This window comes from Lathyrus oleraceus, chromosome 2, assembly GCF_024323335.1.
Source record: "Lathyrus oleraceus cultivar Zhongwan6 chromosome 2, CAAS_Psat_ZW6_1.0, whole genome shotgun sequence".
In the NCBI taxonomy this organism is placed as follows: domain Eukaryota; kingdom Viridiplantae; phylum Streptophyta; class Magnoliopsida; order Fabales; family Fabaceae; genus Lathyrus; species Lathyrus oleraceus.
Window position 1 is genome coordinate 421,886,707 of NC_066580.1, and position 10,751 is coordinate 421,897,457.

The window sequence follows — 10,751 nt, forward strand, 5'->3', positions numbered from 1 at the left end:
GGGGACTTAGCTGGGAAATGAGAATAATTAGTACAGAACACCCGTCGACTCGTCGAACCACGGTATCTACCTTCCAGTCTCGCATCAGCTTTCCACTTTTGAGGAATTTCCAGACTCGTCTGGACCTTTTCTGCTCCATCATCTTGTATTCCCAATTGCCCCGTGCTCGACGAGAGACGTACTCCTGGGATTTATACATAAATTTCAATTTTCCGACTTTGAAGAGTCTTCTTGATTAATTTCAAGGGTCGTCGGACGTCTCTCGTCGTCTCTCCACCGTTCCTCCTTCGTCCCTGATCGAACTCTGCGGGGAATTACACACTTTCAAGTCTTCCGACTTTGAAGAGTCTTCTTAATTAACATCAAGGATCATCGTACGCCTCAACGTTTTTCGTCATCCCTTCACATTCATTCGTTCCTGGTCGGACTCTCTGGGGATCTGTGACAAAGCTTCCACATCACAGCCTGCAAGTGAGTGAGGAATATCCAACAGTTCCTGCAAAACAGATCGTTAGATAAAACCGTGCCCCAGGCGTGTCAAGATTTCAACACTTGGGTCACTCAACCTTCCAAATAAGATTTCAAGCTCTCAATCTTATAAACATGCATCGAAAGGAACCTGTATGTGTTAAAATGCAAAGATTCTTTATCAAAAATAATTGGATGTTCTTGCAATCAAAACGGTAATGAAAAACAAAAACAAAATTATTTGACTGAATGTGCATTTTATTGATTTGAAAATGGGTGGCTCAAGTTGAGCAATATAAAGGAAGCAATTCCTGAAAAGAGGTAATTGCGCTCAAAAGGAAAAATCTATCCTAATGGCAATGTGAAACCCGTAATCTCATCGAGTTCCAACTCGGTTACACCCCATATGTCCTCAGACTCTTCGTGCTTTCTGCCTTCTGAATAAGACAATTCTGATTGATCCCCACCGGGTATTATCCATGATGCTTTAACCAAAGTACAAACGATCATGCTAGACGCAGTTGTTCGTTTCAATCCCTCTTTTGCCTGGACCGCCCTTTCGGGTTTTCAGTCCACCGGGATACCCATTTTTGCCCAAGTCGCCTTTTTAGGTTTTCGACTTGCCGGGTGTACATTTTTCATTTTTATCCCTAATTTTTGCCCGAACCTTTCTTTCTGTTTTTGGTTCGCCGGGATGCCCATTTTTGCCTGGACTATTTTGTTCTTTTCGTCCAGCGGGTCAATTTATACGAAGTATTTTTTAACTGCGTCCGCATTCACAGGGGATGGAAAATCTCCGCCATCCATGGTCGTTAACAACAAGGCTCCTCCAGAGAAAACCTTCTTGACCACGAATGGACCTTCATAATTCGGTGTCCATTTGCCCCTTCGATCGTTTTGAGGAGGAAGGATCCTTTTCAGCACCATATCACCCACGTGATATACCCGAGGTCGTACTTTCTTGTCAAAAGCACGCTTCATTCTCTGCTGATACAACTGCCCATGACAGATGGCTGCTAGCCTCTTTTCTTCTATCAGGCTCAACTCTTCATACCGGGTTCTTACCCATTCAGCCTCTTGCAACTTGACGTCCATCAGGACTCTCAACGAGGGAATCTGAACCTCAACAGGTAACACAGCCTCCATTCCATATACCAATGAGAAAGGAGTTGCCCCAGTAGATGTGCGTACCGACGTTCGATACCCATGCAATGCAAACGGCAACATCTCATGCCAGTCTCTGTAGGTTACCACCATCTTCTACACAATCGCACCGTCGGTGCATTCAAACGTTATCCGGGCAACAAAAGCTCATTCACCTTAACCTCCCCATCAGACATCATAATCCGTTCGGATTCAGGGTCAGGCCCCTCCTCCGGGATCGGTTACTCTCAATCTTTCGATTAGAGCACCTCGAGATGTCCTCATCAGGGAACTCAAACGTCCTCGGTTGATAACCCTCAATAGGTTGCGGAGCAATGTAATCAGACAATACACCCCTTGATCGCTTTCTGAGCGGATCACAAATCAGTCAACATTCTTTTGCTCTTCTCGCAACCCGTCCGGTCAATACTGGATTCTCAAACCCATACTCGATCGGATCCATCTTGGAAATCCACAAAGTGGTATGAACCAGCATATACTGTCTCAGTCGGCGAGCAGCCTATGCCAAAGTACAGCAAGTTTTCTCGAACAGTGAATGTACTGTTTCACAGTCGGTAAACTTTTTGCTAAGGTAAATTGCATGCTCTTTTCGACAAGACGCGTCATGCTGACCCAATACACCTCGTAGACCCCTCGAAGGCCGTCAAGCACAGATTAACAGTCTCTCTCCACAAGGAGATGTCAGAATCCGAGGTTCCTGCAACTTTCTTTTATTTTTCAATGCCCCTTGGCAATCATTATTTCACCTGACCGTTTGATCTTTTTTCTTTACCTCTTGAACATGGGTTCACACGTGGCTGTTAGATGAAATGTGAACCATGACAGGTAGTTCAATCTTTCTAAGAAACCACGAACCTCTCTTTTTCTTTCTCGGTTCAGGCATTTTTTTTTTTTTTTTTTTTTTAAGCAGGAGCAACCTCGATTCCTCTCTTATATTGAACCCCACCGATTTACCGGATCGCACTCTGATAGTGCCCTGATTTGAATTCAACCTCAGTTTGAATTATCTCAACCGGTCAACCGACTGACCCTGGTCCGCCAAATGCCCCTCTTCTGCTTGGGACTTTGCTATCATGTCATAGCATCTGATTCCATGATGAATCATATCATGAAACAAAGTCACCCTGATACGCGGCATCGGCGCCCTGCTTCTCAAGAGGACAGTCTTCTCTCCGTGGTAGCTTGTGAGCAACGATATCGGTGTTCGACCCTGGCGTATCCTGCCACGACCAAGCGAAAATATCCACATGCTCTTTTAACAGGGCTACCATTCTGCTCTTGACTTGCCTCTGAGGCGGCTCCAATTTCAATTCCTTCCTGACCTCGGCGGTGCGTGGAATAACAATCTCAATCTGCTCCACAGGCGGCTGAATCACCTTCTCCTCTTGTTTTCAGCAATCTGGCCAATCCCAACAGATCACAATCTTCTTCGTCTTCTTCTTCAGCAAGATAGATCGGTTTGTCGAAGTCATATGAGAGGTAACCAAATTGTTATCAATGAGATCCGGAGAAGAATTTTTTTTGAAGTCGGGACGAGACAAAGGAAAAAACAGAAAATAAACATTGCCATTTTTATTTTGTTTTTAAACTGCAAAAATAAATGAAAAACAGGGAACACCGCTTTTTGACTGAAAAACATCCATTTATTAATGATGCAGAAATGCAAATTTAAACATGAGGTGGCCCTTACAATGAACCATTACGTGTCGGGCAACACGTATGGCTTTCATGCATATAAACTGAAAACAAGAAATAATACTCTTCCAGATGAGTAACAATGTTGATCTTTTTAAGCCTTCCAGCTTCCTGGTACGCACGATTTTATCCATTGATCAATCTCCCAGTCACTGTCAGTTTCTTTACCCACTGTACAGGCGTGATCTGAATCTAGCATTCCGGCACTGACAAAAGTGAACGACGGACGACGTCCTCTGTTCTGCTCAGACGAGTCTTGACCTGGACGATAACCAATCCCAAACATATCCGCCTTTACCACGATGCCTATGATCTGTCCCCAGCCTGGGATCCCTCCATTTCTCACCACTTCCAATGCCTGCTTGTAAGAAGAAATGAACGGCTTTTTCTCTTTCTCAACACCAATGGCATTTTCCACCTTGACGGTTTCAGCTGCCAGGTTGGGTGTTTCAAATTCTCCACCGTCCAGTTCCTTCACCTTCTGGATCATATCCCCCATCGGTACACCACCCTCTGTGGCGACGGCCATACAACAAGTATCAACACTAGGGAAAGTTCCCTCTTTCCTCCGAGGTCTTGGGACCACAGGCCTCGGCATTTTTAACCGATCCCCATTCACCAACCCAATCGTCTTCCTATCCTCAGAAATTGCATTCATCTCCACCTCACCCTGCGCGGGCATATGATTAGCATTAACATTGGGAAATTGTGCAAAATTAATGGCCTTGGAATCCACCAGGTCTTGGACAGCATGCTTGAAAGCTCTACAACCCTCAATGTTATGCCCAGACGCCCCCGAATGGAATTCGCACTTAGCATTCTCATCGTAGTTGGTTGGCCTCTGATCAGGTTCTAATGGAGCTAATGTCCTCAATTGTACCATTCCGAGATCTTTCAACTTCCTCAACAGAAGAGCATACGGTATGGGTGGCTTATCAAATTGACGATCAACCCCCTTTCCTCTTACCTGGTTCCCAGCTCTCTGTGCTCCCGGGCGAGGCGACGGATGTCTCGGTGGTACAGATGAACCACCAACAGGAATGGTTGCAGTGGCAGCATAAGGGTGATAACGATCCTTACCGCATTCTCTTTTAGTCTGCGCACCACCTGATTCAACCTTCTTCTTGGGCTGACCACTGTCAAAGGATTTCTTCACCACAGAGCCAGAGGGATTTGTTACTTCAGATAACGGAGCCTTTCCTTGAACTTTCTCTTTGATCATCCAGCCCTCAATCCTTTCTAATCTCTCGGCCATAGCTTTCTGCCCCAAGACAAGCCCTTGCACAACACTGACCAAATCCCTCACCATCTCTTTCAGTTCGAGGATGTCGGCGTTGGGAGGATCCATCAGTCGAGGAGTATTGCGTCTGGTGAAGTATCTGTGAGGACGAGTTGAGTGCAAAGGTACAGTTCTGCGAGCACGAGCAATGATTCCTGCAAAACAGCAAACAGGTTAATATGCATGAATGCAACGTCTACCCATATGAGGAAAATTCTGTCCTTCGATTCTGGTTTCATTGAGACAGATAATATTTCACCAATAACATTTTGACATCCAGATGTCTCTCAACCAGATTCTCAATCCATAATACTCCCCATATGGCTAGACGTGAGTTTGGTGCAGATGAATGCAAAATGAGAATGATGCAGATGTGTGCAATGCATAGTGCCATCCTCCAAGTCATCTGATCATCTGTTGCTCTGAACTACAGCTCGGATCCCTGGACTGATCACAACCATCTGAGGAAACTGTAACCACAAATCTGACCCACGGGTTCCGAAATAAACAGAAGAAAGATACACCATCATCATCACCATCAGTCTCTGAGCAGACACCCACAATCATCTGAAACGGCCCGGGGAATCCTGAAATAAACGGATCCCCACTGATAAATATCTCGGCCCGGGGAATCCTGAAATAAACGGATCCCCGCTGATAAATCACGGACAGCACTCCGGCGTCTCTGAAATAAACGGCCATAAATCCGACTCATAAATAAGACCCACGGAACAAAAGTCACCATCTGATTATGCATCTGAAAGAATCACCCTCCCCTCACAGGTAAATTCTAAACAGGTCATCCTAAGGCGGATAATAGTCTCGACAATCGGGCAGAGATACTCAATGGGTTTGCCCTTTCGGGTGTGCCATTGTAGCTCTCCTGAGATCGTCTAAACCAAAGATCCGGGAAATGATCGGTCACCAGAGTCAACAGCTCAAAAGAGATAACCCAACCAAAGTGGAGAACCCCACTGGAAGAGCACTTCTCAGATGAACCTCGTCCGACTTGTGGTATGTCACGTCGCAACAATATGCCCAACCGACACATGAGCGACGTGAGACCACGCTAATCCTAGGTGTATACTCGGGCCTGGGTTTTAGCCCCACTCAGAACACCCACCCCAAAGTAACAGAACCACCTGCAGAGGAAGATGGCAACAACATGATAGTATGATGCATGCAGACATTAATGCAAATATAGATAATGGTTAGAATAATAAATGCAATAAATAACACAATACAAGCAACCAAAACCAATCCTAGAACGCTAGGAAGGACTCGCTTAGGGACGATGGACCAGCATAGGTCTACATCAGCAGGGTCCCCAGCAGAGTCGCCAGCTGTCGCATCCTGCGAAAAATCAACCGGCGAGCCTAAAAAATAAAAACACACAGAGCCGCCACTAAACGTTATTTATCCCAAGATAGGGAAAGGAAACGCTCAGAGAAACCTGGAAAGACATGGTCTCGCGACCAGAGAGAAAAGGTTCGGGAGTCGGTTACGCGAGGGGAAGGTATTAGCACCCCTCACGTCCTAGGTACTCCTAGGGATCCACGTTCTAAGAAAAGAAAAGGTTGCTAAACATCACACACACACACGGGGAACGCAGGTGGGGTTAAGAGGAACGGGCTCGATAAGGTATCGCACCTTATGCCTACATATCTTGTCTGGAACAAGAATCAGAGCCTCTGTAGTTCGGCTTACGCACGCCAAACAACACAAAACAACACAAACATGCAAGGGTGGCAAACATGGAGCCCGACAACCACTGGATGGAATTACGTCGGCATCCGAACCAAAACGCACTCAAAAGGGGCAAACGTGGAGCCCGACAGCCAATCACTGGGCTTACGTCGGCATCCGAACCCAAACATACACAGTCAGATAACATGCAAACACACGCAAAAAAGAAAAAGGTTGCCCGGAGCGGTCTCGCACGACCACCTGCCTACATACCTCGTCTGGAACGAGGATCAGGGCGATGTAGTTCCCCTGAAAGGGACTAAATTGCTAACCAGAAACCGAGGGGAAAACACGACACTAGGGAGCTGAGACTCGAGCCTAATGTTGTCATGCAAAGTCACCCTAAGTTCGGTTTTCTATCCTACTTGCATAAGCAAACTAACCTAACCAGGAAAGAAGCTAGCACACAAGCATACAATCATATATCATCAAATGAGAACAGGTATCTCAAACAAGCATGTCAATCAGATATCCACATAACACGCACTATAGCCAAACAAGGGGCTCAATCAATCAGGTTTGACTGCCTAAGCAATCGTCTGTACAGGCTGTGTTTGCTCTTAACCTTGCCATTACGAGGCTAAGGTGAAGAAGATGATAGGATGAAGTGAGGATCAGACCTCACAGCTCTTATCCCTAACCAGGGAGAGCTGACAAATGAGCATGGGTCCAGAATAGGGGAACCCTTCTATACTCGATGACTCAGACACAATGTGCACTGCACAGGATCTTGGGCTTTTGATCTCGATGCTACAACCATGTAATGGGAGCAAGGAGAAGACTCACTGAATAGTGGGGGACAGACTGCTTGTCCCTACCTTCCACCAATTGCCTTCTTTGAAGGGCTTTTCCTGCTTGGCTTAAAAATAAACATACACAAGCATTGCCTCTTAAGGAGGACTTCAGACAATTTGCCCGGCCCGGTAACAGCCGGGTCTCCAGACTACATGAAGATTAGTAGGTTACCTCAATGCAAATTGCTTATGCAAAGCAAAGCAAAGCAATAGTTCACAAGGAACTGAGCAACTAAAGTACCTGGAAACAATCAAACTCAGTCAGTATTCAATCAGACAAATTGTACAGCAAACAATCAAACAGTTTAAACAATACAACACAAAGCAAGCTCAAGGCTTAAGCCCAAGCTCCAACACCTACAAAACCAAGTTACGTTAGTATACAAACATCAACAACATCAATCAAAATTGATTTGGGTCATTATCCATGTGCATTGCTTTTTGATCCTGAAAAATCAAGCAAACATTAGCAACTAGACCACTAGGCCAAGCCTAGGGTCCAAAAGCAAGAAAAAATGGTAAACAGCAAGGCATTCACCAACCAATCTCAAATTAACATCAAACAAGAGCAAACACCATTGGTCTCATGTTTATATCATCCATCATATTCAATTCATACACAAAACAATCCATATTGGTTCAAATGAAGCACCAAATATACAAACAGAAGTATTGCATTCAAAGCCATGCCAAAACACATCAAAAAAATCTCAAATTAAATACACCTAAACAGGGGATAATCAAGGTCTACCATGTCAAATTTGAGCTCAATTGGGCAAATGGAACCATGTCAATGAAAATCAACAAAAACAGACACAATTTCATGCTCCAATTCACACCATCAATGCATACATCCACTTCAAAAATTCATATCTCATTGGAAACTAAAAAGAAATGGATGAGACCAAAACAGGGAGGTCCTAACATGTGTCTAGTTCATGCATATCAAATTTCATGGCCATACAATACAATATGAGGATTTCCCAATCAATCTACCAACCTATGTCACATGGACTCGCAAATTTAATCACCAGAAATGAAAAATCATGATCAAATTGAAAATGCAATGTAAAATCCTACAAAAATTCATCAAGCATCCTAACATGTCAACAAGTCATCATGCAAAATTTCAGCCAATTCCAACATGCATAGGTCATCCAATTAAATTCAACAAGTTGACATCAAGAGGTGTGACACAAATTGTCACACCTAAGTTCCAGAATTTGCTGCTCTCTAACCAGGTATCAAAAATTCATGAAATTTACATATAAATAATCCTCAATGAGTCAAGAACCACCACAAAAATTTTCAGCCATTTATTTTATGATATGAGTATTTCATGATCAAATTGCCAAAATGTATCAAAATGTGACATACATTAGAAAAGCCTATGCCAAATAAAATATTTGCCAAGCACAACTTTGACCAATAGGTCAAAAAAATCCTACACAAGTCAACAAAGTCAAGGAAAAAATCTCCATATTTTTAGGAATTTTTTACTATTTTTTATGAATTTTTTAATGTGTTAAAATATTTTTAGAAATTAAATGAAATAATTAATTAAACCAATAGCACTTTTGTAATTATTTTGAGCGGGAGCGGGAAACTCCCTATTTGAATTTTCAAACCACTTTTTTGGATCAAACAGCCTTTCTATCATCACTTTCAACTCAGAATTTTCCAGAAAATGAGAAAAATGATGAACATCAAAAGTTAACGAAAATGGACATGGTCATATCCGTTCGAACCGTCTCTTCAAGAGGAACATGAATATCATACTATTACATCCTAAAAGTTCCTAAATCTCTCGAATCGACTCACTTAGGGTTTGTGTTCATACTTTCAATTCAAGATTTCTCCCTACTCAGTTCACTATTTCATAAACCACAAGCATATTCGTGACCTACACAGCATGCACTACCAAACGCACATGAACTTGCAGCAAATTATGAGATTCGAAAAAACCTCAAACCTGGAAATGGCAGTGTTATGGTGAGGTCCTTGAGCTTCGATTCTTCAAAACAGTTGTTGAATAATGATGAGGAAGCAAGATGCGAAGCTCAGGTTCGATCAATGTTGCTCCTAATGCTCAAAATTCAATTTCACCATGGATGACACTTGAAGATGCAGCTGCGATTTCATGCTCCTCTCCCTCCAAATCATCAAAACAGCTTGAGAGGATGATTATGTGAATTCAAACCAAAAAGAATTTCGAACTTTGGTGTAGAATTGATGGAGAATTTTGGAAATGAAGGTTTTTGTGTTCTTGAGGGTTTGGAGAGAATGAAGAGTTTCTTGATCTGGTTTTTGGTGAATGAGTTTTCTGTTATGATTAGGAGAAGATTATGAATATATATGTGGTCTTAATCCTTTACTAATCATGTTAATTAGCATTTGGCTTAATTAAGTGATAATGTAATTTTTGCAAATGAGGGCAAATTGGTCAATACACAATGACAGCACATGCCAGCTCACAATTGGTTCCAACATGTCCAAAACACCATATGTGAAGTGTAGAAACAATTCCCATTGCAATTGGTCATGTATTTCTCAAACTCACCATGTGTATGCAAAATGACCAATTTTCATCATTTCACTTTTCAAGCCAAAATCCAATTCTCATGCCTTAGCCATGAAATGAATATTCAAACACACTCTAAATGCCATTCCTGAGGTGTTGGAAAAAGTCCCATTCAAAAATTCCAATTATTTTGACATTTGGACGATTTTGCCCCTGGTCCAATTCAGCTGTCCAGTTGAAAAGTGACTTTTTGCCTTGGCCATTTTTGGGAAAATCCAATGATGCACCCTCAAAGTACATGTCAAATGGAGTTTGTGCATATAAAGAACTTGCAATTTGGACAAAGTATGTGGTAGTTATGGCCTCCTGATTACGGTCTTTTCTGAAATTCAATGAGCCATATCTTGCAAACCGTACATTGGATTTTCAAGTTCTTGGACTTTTTGGAAAGGTGAGAACAAGATCTACATCTGTCATGTTGAACAATTTTTCATTTGAAGCTTCCTTGGACTTCTGTTTTTGAGGTCAAAAACTTTCCATTTTTGGAAACTTCAGCTACAAGTCACTTTCTATTTTTGGCAGTTTTTGTCCTGACTTGATTTTCTTCATTCTTAAGCTTTGAGATGTCATATAACACTTGTTCCAACATGAATGAAGTGTGTCTAACTCATTTCCACCTCCAAATCCACCAGATCATGTACAGTTGACCACAGTTGACTTTTCATCTGATAGATGAATCTGGCAATGCATAGATCAAACTGAGCCCCAATCTTCAACTGAAATGGCTCAAGGGTGATACCCTAGCCTCAATAATCACCATATAATCACAAAATGAACCTCATATCCAGCACAAATCCCATCTCCTGATCCAGCCCTGATTGGCCCAATACAACTGATTAGGGTTGACCAGTGGTCAAAACCCTAATCTCAAGGAATCTTCTTCAATCTTCTGATGACATCCAACCATGATGATGATGATGTATCAATTCAATCAATATGAAGACCAATACCCTAGAGGATCATAAAACCCTAATTCACAGCCCAATCCTCAGATGGCCCATGATCAGTCATTAAACCCTAGCTT